Raw genomic sequence first — 11480 nt, forward strand, 5'->3', positions numbered from 1 at the left:
CTGCATAGCGCTGAGAAGTATCTCGTCGCAAACTTCAAGAAAACGAGGTGCTGGCAAACTGATCACTGAAGAGAAAAGTGTAACTCCGTGAGGCGCATTCACACACCGCAAGGCAGTTTCTCAGAAAGCTTCTTTCCGGTTCTTATCTGAGGATATTTTCTGTTCCCCGTAGCCCACAATGAGCTCCCAAAGATCACTTTGCAGAATCCACGGCAACGGTGTTAGCAAACCGCTACGAGAAGGTAAAGGTGAATCTCTGTGTGGTGGATTCAACATCACAGAGCAATTTCTGAGACAGCTTCTTTCTAGTTATTATCGGAGGATGTCTCCGTGTTCACCATGGGCCTCAATGCGCCCCCAAATATCACTTTGCAGATTCCACGGAAACAGTGTTAGCGAACGGCTTCCTGAAGACTCGGTTGTAACTCTGTGTGATGAATTCACGTATCACAGAGAAGTTTCTCACGCAGCTTCGCTCACGTTTTGCATCGAGGGTATTTCAGCGTAGGCCTGAATTCGAACCAAAGTAGCCCTCCTCAGGTTCCTCAAAGACCGTGTTAAATGACTCTTCCATGAAAGGGGCGTGTAACTCTGTGAGATGAATTCTCACATCACAATCCAGTTTCTAAGACAGCTTCTTTCTCATTTTATCTGAGGATATGTCCTCTGTAAGCTTCATTGCGCTAAGAAATATGCCATGGCAGATTTCAGGAAAACTGTGTTAGCAAGTTGATCACTGAAGAGAAAACTGTAACTCCGTGAGTTGCATTCACACATCCCGACGCCGTTTCTCAAAACACTTCTTTCCTGTTTTTGTCTGAGGACATTTCCCTTTTCACCATAGGCCTCAATGAGCTCCCAAATATCCCTTTGCGGAATCCATGAAAACAGTGTTAGCATACTGCTACAAGATGGTAAAGGTGACGCTCCGTGTGGGGAATTCAACATCACAAAGCAATGTCTGAGACGGCTTCTTTCTAGTTATCATCTGAGGACGTTTCCGTTTGCACCATGGGCCCTGAATGCGCCCCCAAATATCGCCTTGCAGATTCCAGGAAAACAGTGGTAGCAAACTGCTTCCTGAAGATTCAGCTGTAACTCTGTGTGTTGAATTCACGTAGCACAGAGAAGTGTCTCACAAAGCTTCTCTCACGTTTTTAATTGGGGATATGTCCTTCCTCAGCGTAGGCCTCAATTCCATCCAAAGTAGCCCTTCTCGGGTTCCTGAGAGACAGTGTTAAACGACTGCCCCACGAAACGCCGGTGTGACGCTGGGAGATGATTTCACACATCGCAAACCAGTTTCTAAGAAAGCTTCTTTTCATTTGATCTGAGGAGATTTCCTTTGTCCCCGTAAGCTTCATTGCGCTAAGAAGCATCCCAAGGCAGATTTCAAGGAAACTGTGTGAGCAAACTGGTCACTGAAGAGAAAAGTGTCACTCTGGGAGTTGCATTCGCACATCGCAACGCAGTTTCTCAGAACGCTTCCTTCCAGTTTTTATCGGAGGCTATTTCCTTTTCCCCGTAGCCCTCAATGAGCTCCCAAATATCACTTTGCGGAATCCAGGAAAACAGTGCTAGCCAACTGCTACAAGAAGGGAAGGTGAATCTCTGTGTGGTGAATTGACACATCACAAAGCAATTTCGGAGACAGCTTCTTTCTCGTCACGACCTGAGGATGTTTCCGTTTTCACCGTGGGCCCTCAGTGCGCTCCCAGATAGCACTATGCAGATTCCACGGAAACGGTGTTAGCAAACTGCTTCGTGAAGACTAAGTGGGAACTCTGTGAGATGAATTCACGTTTCACTGAGAAGTTTCTCACAAAGCCTCTTTCCAGTTTTCATTTCACGATAGTTCCTTGGTCACCATGAGCTTCATTGCGCTGAGAAATAGCCCAGTGCAGATTGCAATCAAACAGTGTTAGCAAACGGGTCAGTGAAAAGGTGCGTGGAAGTCTAGGAGTCGCATTCACATGTCACAATGCAGTTTCTCCGAAGGCTTCTTTCCAGTTTGTATCTGAGGACGTTTCTCTTTTCACCATATCCCTCCGTGGGCTCCCAAGAGTGGTGTAAGCCTTTGAAATGAACTCACACGTCACAAAGCTGTTTCTCAGAAAGCTGCACTCCGGTTTTTCTCGGAGGATATTCCCTTTCTCCCCACACTCTCCAAACCCATCCGAAATATCGGTTCTCAGAATCCACAAAAACAGCGCTGGGGAACGGCTCCAAGAAACAGTGATGTAACTCGGTCAGATGAAGTCACGTATCTGAAAGCAATTTCTGAGGAAGCTTCTGTCATTTTTATCTGAGGATACTTCCTTTGTCACGGTAAGCTGCGTAGCTCCAAGAAGTCTCCCATTGCGGATTTCAAGGAAACGGTCTTGTCAAACTCATCACTGAAGAGAAAAGTGTAACTCTGTGAGGTGCACTCACACAGCGCAATGCAGTTTCTCACAAAGCTTCTTGCCAGTGTGCATCTGAGGCTATTTCCTTTTCACCGGAGCCCTCAATGAGCTCCCAAATATCGCTTTGCAAATTCCACGAGAACAGTCTTCGCGAAGGGCTTCAGGAGGAGAAAGCTGCAATTCTGTGAGATGAATTCACAGATCACAAAGAAGTTTCTCAGAAAGCTTCCCTCTCCTTTGTAACGGAGGATATTTCCTTTGGCCCCGTAGTCCTCAAAGGGGTCTGAAATATCAGTTTCCAGATTCCACAGAAACAGGGGTAGCCAACGGCTCCATGAAGCACAGGTGTAATTCAGTGAGTTGAAGTCACACATCACAAAGCAGTTTCTCAGAAAGCTTCTATATTTTTGTTTTCGAGCTGAGGTTATTTGTGGTCTCGGAGCTCCACTGTGTGTCTTAGAGCAGGTTCTGCGAAAACACTGTTAGCAAGCTTCTCCATGGAAACAATGATAGAACTCTGTGAGCCGAATTCACCCACAGCAAAGGAGTTTCTGAGGAGAAACTCCTTTGAGTTTCTGAGGAGAATCCTCCCTGCGGATTTGTCTGAGTCTCGAGATTTCACGATTCACCATGGGATTCAACGCTATCCAAGATATCACTCGTGAGATTCTACAAACACAGTGCTAGCAAACTCCTCCAGGAAGGAGTGGTGTAACCCTGTGAAATGAATTCACACATCACGAAGCAGTTTCTCAGAGAGCTTCCTTCCGGTTTTTCTCGGAGGATAGTTCCCGTCCCCCTATACTCTTCAAGCCCATCCGAAATTATGAGTTCTCAGAATCCACAAAAACCGTGCTAGGAAACGGCTCCAAGACCCAGTGATGCAACTCCGGGAGCTGAAGTCTCGTATCTGAAAGCAATTCCCGAGGAAGCTTCTTTCATTTCTTATCTGAGGATATTTCCTTTGTCACCGTAAGCTGCATAGCGCTGAGAAGTATCTCGTCGCAAACTTCAAGAAAACGAGGTGCTGGCAAACTGATCACTGAAGAGAAAAGTGTAACTCCGTGAGGCGCATTCACACACCGCAAGGCAGTTTCTCAGAAAGCTTCTTTCCGGTTCTTATCTGAGGATATTTTCTGTTCCCCGTAGCCCACAATGAGCTCCCAAAGATCACTTTGCAGAATCCACGGCAACGGTGTTAGCAAACCGCTACGAGAAGGTAAAGGTGAATCTCTGTGTGGTGGATTCAACATCACAGAGCAATTTCTGAGACAGCTTCTTTCTAGTTATTATCGGAGGATGTCTCCGTGTTCACCATGGGCCTCAATGCGCCCCCAAATATCACTTTGCAGATTCCACGGAAACAGTGTTAGCGAACGGCTTCCTGAAGACTCGGTTGTAACTCTGTGTGATGAATTCACGTATCACAGAGAAGTTTCTCACGCAGCTTCGCTCACGTTTTGCATCGAGGGTATTTCAGCGTAGGCCTGAATTCGAACCAAAGTAGCCCTCCTCAGGTTCCTCAAAGACCGTGTTAAATGACTCTTCCATGAAAGGGGCGTGTAACTCTGTGAGATGAATTCTCACATCACAATCCAGTTTCTAAGACAGCTTCTTTCTCATTTTATCTGAGGATATGTCCTCTGTAAGCTTCATTGCGCTAAGAAATATGCCATGGCAGATTTCAGGAAAACTGTGTTAGCAAGTTGATCACTGAAGAGAAAACTGTAACTCCGTGAGTTGCATTCACACATCCCGACGCCGTTTCTCAAAACACTTCTTTCCTGTTTTTGTCTGAGGACATTTCCCTTTTCACCATAGGCCTCAATGAGCTCCCAAATATCCCTTTGCGGAATCCATGAAAACAGTGTTAGCATACTGCTACAAGATGGTAAAGGTGACGCTCCGTGTGGGGAATTCAACATCACAAAGCAATGTCTGAGACGGCTTCTTTCTAGTTATCATCTGAGGACGTTTCCGTTTGCACCATGGGCCCTGAATGCGCCCCCAAATATCGCCTTGCAGATTCCAGGAAAACAGTGGTAGCAAACTGCTTCCTGAAGATTCAGCTGTAACTCTGTGTGTTGAATTCACGTAGCACAGAGAAGTGTCTCACAAAGCTTCTCTCACGTTTTTAATTGGGGATATGTCCTTCCTCAGCGTAGGCCTCAATTCCATCCAAAGTAGCCCTTCTCGGGTTCCTGAGAGACAGTGTTAAACGACTGCCCCACGAAACGCCGGTGTGACGCTGGGAGATGATTTCACACATCGCAAACCAGTTTCTAAGAAAGCTTCTTTTCATTTGATCTGAGGAGATTTCCTTTGTCCCCGTAAGCTTCATTGCGCTAAGAAGCATCCCAAGGCAGATTTCAAGGAAACTGTGTGAGCAAACTGGTCACTGAAGAGAAAAGTGTCACTCTGGGAGTTGCATTCGCACATCGCAACGCAGTTTCTCAGAACGCTTCCTTCCAGTTTTTATCGGAGGCTATTTCCTTTTCCCCGTAGCCCTCAATGAGCTCCCAAATATCACTTTGCGGAATCCAGGAAAACAGTGCTAGCCAACTGCTACAAGAAGGGAAGGTGAATCTCTGTGTGGTGAATTGACACATCACAAAGCAATTTCGGAGACAGCTTCTTTCTCGTCACGACCTGAGGATGTTTCCGTTTTCACCGTGGGCCCTCAGTGCGCTCCCAGATAGCACTATGCAGATTCCACGGAAACGGTGTTAGCAAACTGCTTCGTGAAGACTAAGTGGGAACTCTGTGAGATGAATTCACGTTTCACTGAGAAGTTTCTCACAAAGCCTCTTTCCAGTTTTCATTTCACGATAGTTCCTTGGTCACCATGAGCTTCATTGCGCTGAGAAATAGCCCAGTGCAGATTGCAATCAAACAGTGTTAGCAAACGGGTCAGTGAAAAGGTGCGTGGAAGTCTAGGAGTCGCATTCACATGTCACAATGCAGTTTCTCCGAAGGCTTCTTTCCAGTTTGTATCTGAGGACGTTTCTCTTTTCACCATATCCCTCCGTGGGCTCCCAAGAGTGGTGTAAGCCTTTGAAATGAACTCACACGTCACAAAGCTGTTTCTCAGAAAGCTGCACTCCGGTTTTTCTCGGAGGATATTCCCTTTCTCCCCACACTCTCCAAACCCATCCGAAATATCGGTTCTCAGAATCCACAAAAACAGCGCTGGGGAACGGCTCCAAGAAACAGTGATGTAACTCGGTCAGATGAAGTCACGTATCTGAAAGCAATTTCTGAGGAAGCTTCTGTCATTTTTATCTGAGGATACTTCCTTTGTCACGGTAAGCTGCGTAGCTCCAAGAAGTCTCCCATTGCGGATTTCAAGGAAACGGTCTTGTCAAACTCATCACTGAAGAGAAAAGTGTAACTCTGTGAGGTGCACTCACACAGCGCAATGCAGTTTCTCACAAAGCTTCTTGCCAGTGTGCATCTGAGGCTATTTCCTTTTCACCGGAGCCCTCAATGAGCTCCCAAATATCGCTTTGCAAATTCCACGAGAACAGTCTTCGCGAAGGGCTTCAGGAGGAGAAAGCTGCAATTCTGTGAGATGAATTCACAGATCACAAAGAAGTTTCTCAGAAAGCTTCCCTCTCCTTTGTAACGGAGGATATTTCCTTTGGCCCCGTAGTCCTCAAAGGGGTCTGAAATATCAGTTTCCAGATTCCACAGAAACAGGGGTAGCCAACGGCTCCATGAAGCACAGGTGTAATTCAGTGAGTTGAAGTCACACATCACAAAGCAGTTTCTCAGAAAGCTTCTATATTTTTGTTTTCGAGCTGAGGTTATTTGTGGTCTCGGAGCTCCACTGTGTGTCTTAGAGCAGGTTCTGCGAAAACACTGTTAGCAAGCTTCTCCATGGAAACAATGATAGAACTCTGTGAGCCGAATTCACCCACAGCAAAGGAGTTTCTGAGGAGAAACTCCTTTGAGTTTCTGAGGAGAATCCTCCCTGCGGATTTGTCTGAGTCTCGAGATTTCACGATTCACCATGGGATTCAACGCTATCCAAGATATCACTCGTGAGATTCTACAAACACAGTGCTAGCAAACTCCTCCAGGAAGGAGTGGTGTAACCCTGTGAAATGAATTCACACATCACGAAGCAGTTTCTCAGAGAGCTTCCTTCCGGTTTTTCTCGGAGGATAGTTCCCGTCCCCCTATACTCTTCAAGCCCATCCGAAATTATGAGTTCTCAGAATCCACAAAAACCGTGCTAGGAAACGGCTCCAAGACCCAGTGATGCAACTCCGGGAGCTGAAGTCTCGTATCTGAAAGCAATTCCCGAGGAAGCTTCTTTCATTTCTTATCTGAGGATATTTCCTTTGTCACCGTAAGCTGCATAGCGCTGAGAAGTATCTCGTCGCAAACTTCAAGAAAACGAGGTGCTGGCAAACTGATCACTGAAGAGAAAAGTGTAACTCCGTGAGGCGCATTCACACACCGCAAGGCAGTTTCTCAGAAAGCTTCTTTCCGGTTCTTATCTGAGGATATTTTCTGTTCCCCGTAGCCCACAATGAGCTCCCAAAGATCACTTTGCAGAATCCACGGCAACGGTGTTAGCAAACCGCTACGAGAAGGTAAAGGTGAATCTCTGTGTGGTGGATTCAACATCACAGAGCAATTTCTGAGACAGCTTCTTTGTAGTTATTATCGGAGGATGTCTCCGTGTTCACCATGGGCCTCAATGCGCCCCCAAATATCACTTTGCAGATTCCACGGAAACAGTGTTAGCGAACGGCTTCCTGAAGACTCGGTTGTAACTCTGTGTGATGAATTCACGTATCACAGAGAAGTTTCTCACGCAGCTTCGCTCACGTTTTGCATCGAGGGTATTTCAGCGTAGGCCTGAATTCGAACCAAAGTAGCCCTCCTCAGGTTCCTCAAAGACCGTGTTAAATGACTCTTCCATGAAAGGGGCGTGTAACTCTGTGAGATGAATTCTCACATCACAATCCAGTTTCTAAGACAGCTTCTTTCTCATTTTATCTGAGGATATGTCCTCTGTAAGCTTCATTGCGCTAAGAAATATGCCATGGCAGATTTCAGGAAAACTGTGTTAGCAAGTTGATCACTGAAGAGAAAACTGTAACTCCGTGAGTTGCATTCACACATCCCGACGCCGTTTCTCAAAACACTTCTTTCCTGTTTTTGTCTGAGGACATTTCCCTTTTCACCATAGGCCTCAATGAGCTCCCAAATATCCCTTTGCGGAATCCATGAAAACAGTGTTAGCATACTGCTACAAGATGGTAAAGGTGACGCTCCGTGTGGGGAATTCAACATCACAAAGCAATGTCTGAGACGGCTTCTTTCTAGTTATCATCTGAGGACGTTTCCGTTTGCACCATGGGCCCTGAATGCGCCCCCAAATATCGCCTTGCAGATTCCAGGAAAACAGTGGTAGCAAACTGCTTCCTGAAGATTCAGCTGTAACTCTGTGTGTTGAATTCACGTAGCACAGAGAAGTGTCTCACAAAGCTTCTCTCACGTTTTTAATTGGGGATATGTCCTTCCTCAGCGTAGGCCTCAATTCCATCCAAAGTAGCCCTTCTCGGGTTCCTGAGAGACAGTGTTAAACGACTGCCCCACGAAACGCCGGTGTGACGCTGGGAGATGATTTCACACATCGCAAACCAGTTTCTAAGAAAGCTTCTTTTCATTTGATCTGAGGAGATTTCCTTTGTCCCCGTAAGCTTCATTGCGCTAAGAAGCATCCCAAGGCAGATTTCAAGGAAACTGTGTGAGCAAACTGGTCACTGAAGAGAAAAGTGTCACTCTGGGAGTTGCATTCGCACATCGCAACGCAGTTTCTCAGAACGCTTCCTTCCAGTTTTTATCGGAGGCTATTTCCTTTTCCCCGTAGCCCTCAATGAGCTCCCAAATATCACTTTGCGGAATCCAGGAAAACAGTGCTAGCCAACTGCTACAAGAAGGGAAGGTGAATCTCTGTGTGGTGAATTGACACATCACAAAGCAATTTCGGAGACAGCTTCTTTCTCGTCACGACCTGAGGATGTTTCCGTTTTCACCGTGGGCCCTCAGTGCGCTCCCAGATAGCACTATGCAGATTCCACGGAAACGGTGTTAGCAAACTGCTTCGTGAAGACTAAGTGGGAACTCTGTGAGATGAATTCACGTTTCACTGAGAAGTTTCTCACAAAGCCTCTTTCCAGTTTTCATTTCACGATAGTTCCTTGGTCACCATGAGCTTCATTGCGCTGAGAAATAGCCCAGTGCAGATTGCAATCAAACAGTGTTAGCAAACGGGCCAGTGAAAAGGTGCGTGGAAGTCTAGGAGTCGCATTCACATGTCACAATGCAGTTTCTCCGAAGGCTTCTTTCCAGTTTGTATCTGAGGACGTTTCTCTTTTCACCATATCCCTCCGTGGGCTCCCAAGAGTGGTGTAAGCCTTTGAAATGAACTCACACGTCACAAAGCTGTTTCTCAGAAAGCTGCACTCCGGTTTTTCTCGGAGGATATTCCCTTTCTCCCCACACTCTCCAAACCCATCCGAAATATCGGTTCTCAGAATCCACAAAAACAGCGCTGGGGAACGGCTCCAAGAAACAGTGATGTAACTCGGTCAGATGAAGTCACGTATCTGAAAGCAATTTCTGAGGAAGCTTCTGTCATTTTTATCTGAGGATACTTCCTTTGTCACGGTAAGCTGCGTAGCTCCAAGAAGTCTCCCATTGCGGATTTCAAGGAAACGGTCTTGTCAAACTCATCACTGAAGAGAAAAGTGTAACTCTGTGAGGTGCACTCACACAGCGCAATGCAGTTTCTCACAAAGCTTCTTGCCAGTGTGCATCTGAGGCTATTTCCTTTTCACCGGAGCCCTCAGTGAGCTCCCAAATATCGCTTTGCAAATTCCACGAGAACAGTCTTCGCGAAGGGCTTCAGGAGGAGAAAGCTGCAATTCTGTGAGATGAATTCACAGATCACAAAGAAGTTTCTCAGAAAGCTTCCCTCTCCTTTGTAACGGAGGATATTTCCTTTGGCCCCGTAGTCCTCAAAGGGGTCTGAAATATCAGTTTCCAGATTCCACAGAAACAGGGGTAGCCAACGGCTCCATGAAGCACAGGTGTAATTCAGTGAGTTGAAGTCACACATCACAAAGCAGTTTCTCAGAAAGCTTCTATATTTTTGTTTTCGAGCTGAGGTTATTTGTGGTCTCGGAGCTCCACTGTGTGTCTTAGAGCAGGTTCTGCGAAAACACTGTTAGCAAGCTTCTCCATGGAAACAATGATAGAACTCTGTGAGCCGAATTCACCCACAGCAAAGGAGTTTCTGAGGAGAAACTCCTTTGAGTTTCTGAGGAGAATCCTCCCTGCGGATTTGTCTGAGTCTCGAGATTTCACGATTCACCATGGGATTCAACGCTATCCAAGATATCACTCGTGAGATTCTACAAACACAGTGCTAGCAAACTCCTCCAGGAAGGAGTGGTGTAACCCTGTGAAATGAATTCACACATCACGAAGCAGTTTCTCAGAGAGCTTCCTTCCGGTTTTTCTCGGAGGATAGTTCCCGTCCCCCTATACTCTTCAAGCCCATCCGAAATTTTGAGTTCTCAGAATCCACAAAAACCGTGCTAGGAAACGGCTCCAAGACCCAGTGATGCAACTCCGGGAGCTGAAGTCTCGTATCTGAAAGCAATTCCCGAGGAAGCTTCTTTCATTTCTTATCTGAGGATATTTCCTTTGTCACCGTAAGCTGCATAGCGCTGAGAAGTATCTCGTCGCAAACTTCAAGAAAACGAGGTGCTGGCAAACTGATCACTGAAGAGAAAAGTGTAACTCCGTGAGGCGCATTCACACACCGCAAGGCAGTTTCTCAGAAAGCTTCTTTCCGGTTCTTATCTGAGGATATTTTCTGTTCCCCGTAGCCCACAATGAGCTCCCAAAGATCACTTTGCAGAATCCACGGCAACGGTGTTAGCAAACCGCTACGAGAAGGTAAAGGTGAATCTCTGTGTGGTGGATTCAACATCACAGAGCAATTTCTGAGACAGCTTCTTTCTAGTTATTATCGGAGGATGTCTCCGTGTTCACCATGGGCCTCAATGCGCCCCCAAATATCACTTTGCAGATTCCACGGAAACAGTGTTAGCGAACGGCTTCCTGAAGACTCGGTTGTAACTCTGTGTGATGAATTCACGTATCACAGAGAAGTTTCTCACGCAGCTTCGCTCACGTTTTGCATCGAGGGTATTTCAGCGTAGGCCTGAATTCGAACCAAAGTAGCCCTCCTCAGGTTCCTCAAAGACCGTGTTAAATGACTCTTCCATGAAAGGGGCGTGTAACTCTGTGAGATGAATTCTCACATCACAATCCAGTTTCTAAGACAGCTTCTTTCTCATTTTATCTGAGGATATGTCCTCTGTGAGCTTCATTGCGCTAAGAAATATGCCATGGCAGATTTCAGGAAAACTGTGTTAGCAAGTTGATCACTGAAGAGAAAACTGTAACTCCGTGAGTTGCATTCACACATCCCGACGCCGTTTCTCAAAACACTTCTTTCCTGTTTTTGTCTGAGGACATTTCCCTTTTCACCATAGGCCTCAATGAGCTCCCAAATATCCCTTTGCGGAATCCATGAAAACAGTGTTAGCATACTGCTACAAGATGGTAAAGGTGACGCTCCGTGTGGGGAATTCAACATCACAAAGCAATGTCTGAGACGGCTTCTTTCTAGTTATCATCTGAGGACGTTTCCGTTTGCACCATGGGCCCTGAATGCGCCCCCAAATATCGCCTTGCAGATTCCAGGAAAACAGTGGTAGCAAACTGCTTCCTGAAGATTCAGCTGTAACTGTGTGTGTTGAATTCACGTAGCACAGAGAAGTGTCTCACAAAGCTTCTCTCACGTTTTTAATTGGGGATATGTCCTTCCTCAGCGTAGGCCTCAATTCCATCCAAAGTAGCCCTTCTCGGGTTCCTGAGAGACAGTGTTAAACGACTGCCCCACGAAACGCCGGTGTGACGCTGGGAGATGATTTCACACATCGCAAACCAGTTTCTAAGAAAGCTTCTTTTCATTTGATCTGA

The sequence above is a fragment of the Macaca nemestrina genome, chromosome Y, assembly GCF_043159975.1.
Source record: "Macaca nemestrina isolate mMacNem1 chromosome Y, mMacNem.hap1, whole genome shotgun sequence".
Classification (NCBI taxonomy): domain Eukaryota; kingdom Metazoa; phylum Chordata; class Mammalia; order Primates; family Cercopithecidae; genus Macaca; species Macaca nemestrina.